Source organism: Cupressus sempervirens, chromosome 10 (genome assembly GCF_028749045.1).
Source record: "Cupressus sempervirens isolate cs-2001-9-10 chromosome 10, ASM2874904v1, whole genome shotgun sequence".
NCBI classification, from domain to species: domain Eukaryota; kingdom Viridiplantae; phylum Streptophyta; class Pinopsida; order Cupressales; family Cupressaceae; genus Cupressus; species Cupressus sempervirens.
This window is the reverse complement of record NC_143127.1, coordinates 893,143,366-893,145,864: the sequence shown is the minus strand read 5'-3', so window position 1 is coordinate 893,145,864 and position 2,499 is coordinate 893,143,366.

The window sequence follows — 2,499 nt, the reverse complement described above, 5'->3', positions numbered from 1 at the left end:
ATTGTTTTTTAGACATTGTTTCCAGTTTACAAAATCCAAGTAGCCTACTTTGACCGCTCACCATTTGCCTCTTGTTATTTTCCATGAGCCCAAATTGTAGGTTTATACTCTCCTCATGATAGTGAACCAATGTCCCAGTTTTCATCTTCCCAAGTGTTAGTTTACCCAATTTATGGTTTTCTAATGTTTTCTTGCAGGAAGTTCTAAAAGGTCAGCTTTGACAGCAAGTATCTATTGACGTCAAATTTGTCATGAGACGAGATTTGATGGGGTAAGAGTATGCAGAAGAGAGAATCAATGGGTCAGATTCTAGAGCCCAGTCAAAGGTCTAGGTTAGGTTTTAAGGCCAGTCAACAGACCTCCTAATGCAAATTTGATAGTTTGTAGGTAAGTGGTAAAATCAATTTTAATTGATGGTTTTGTGATCAAACTTGTTTTTAATCAGTATGAGATGGTTAATGGATCATTTCTATAGTTCAGTTGTCTGAAAATAATTTTTTTTTAGCTGGACTCACTTTGGGCCCAGCTAATTTTGATTGATTATTACAGAATGATAAGACATTTGAGGCTTTAAAAGTTTTCATGAGAAGATTATAATTCTTGTCGTCTCTATGTTTTAGGTGAATTTGTCTTTTTCTGTGTATGTTCTGTTTGGCTCCACACCCAAGGTTATGAGAATAAAAGAAAGAAGATAGGGTTCCATTGGAAAAGATAGTCCCAAGTTGAGCAAGGGTTCACAAGATCACAACGTATAGAAACTGTGAGAAGGCCATACCCAATTCCTATTAAGAAATGATAAAAAAATCTTTTGTACTCTTCACCAATTCCAATCAATTCCCTTGATAGTATTTTAACCAAATCAAAATTAGGCAAAACATGAGGGTTTCGAGAAGCTGCCAAGGGTATGACCAAGAAACTTGCTAAGAAAATGCATGAATTGACTGCTAAAGTGGATGAGTTTGCATGTGGCATGATTGATCCATTAGGTGCTACCTTTTTTTTTGAAGGGCTAGGACTTTATAAGCATAGGACCAGTTGATGGTCATAATATTGGTGATCTAGTAAGTATTCTGTGAGAAGTAACATCTACACAATCAATAGGTCCAGTGCTTATACATGTGATAACAAAGATTGGTCGAGGTTTGATGGAAACTTAGAATCAAACAATTAAACAACATAGTATTGGTGTTCAGAGCTTGTAGGAGCTAGCCAAGATAAAGAGCCAATGACATAAATTAGAGGCACAAGGCAATGAAGAAAGTAACATGCCATGTCAAAAGAAACTCACACAAAGTAGGGAGTTAGAAATTCATTAGAAGAAAGCCCCTAACAAAAGGTCAAATTCATCCACAAAATAGATCAAGAAGACATAAGAAGGCACAACGACATGCTACAAGGAAGCCCCCCACATTTTAAGATAGTAGCAGACATAAAAACGTCATCCCCATTTAGATATTGATCTTAAAGTGTTGAAGAATGAAAGGAAAAAGTACCCTGCACTGAGTCAAAGGAAGCTGTGAGTAAAGAATTCAGTGGTAGAGCTATCATTAAAAAGAAAACAAAGAACACTCAACACGTTAAACAAAGAAAGTCCACATGAAGCATAAAAGCTTCCCATGCCTAGTATAAAAGACCTCATGCAAGCAGAGATGGCCACAACACTAAAGCAAAAGTACCCACACATTCAAGAGGGAGTCTCATAAGGAGATGCCTAGCATATCCAATAGAAAGTAGCCCGACAACAAACATTGAGGAGACCTTGCACAAAATTAAAAACCAAGCCACAGGGTATGCTAGGAAAGCATTCAAAGCCGTGAGCATGTAAGAAAGACTCAGTGTATAAGAAAGGGAGTTTGCCACAACTGATAAACATTTGAAGCCACCAGTCTGAGGAAATATATCCATGCCTTTTAAAAGGAGCACACACAAATTGAAGGAGAAGCCACAATTTTTAATGCTATGTATAGAGGTAAAAATCCATGCATGAGAAGGTAGTGATGAAAGTAAAATGTTAGAGACAATAATCCCATGCATAGGTAGGGGAGTTTAAGACACAAAATGCCCATAGCAGGTAACCACCAAGTTTTAAATGGCAGGGATGACATGATGAAGGGGCAACAATGATCAAAGGGAGAACCCATTCTTGCAAAAAGTTTGAAGCCCTAGTCTATAGTAAATGGAGATAGGACCACATTTTAAGAACCCTTTTTCTTTCACATTAAAAGGAAACTTGCATATGGTGCAGAGGAAAAACTAGAAAGATTTATCCCACATTTCTTGCAGTTGGGTTTTCTTAATCATTTAAATGCAAATCCACTCAAATGGTTTTGTGTCTATGAGACATGAGACTTTTGGAAAGGCAAGCCTTGCATAGGGACCCAACCAGGACAACTAGAGACATGATGACATCACAAATTTTAAATGAAAGTGCAAGTGTAGTGACATGGCACCAAAAAATGAAAATACATATGTTGATGTGGTGATGGAAGCCAAGATTTT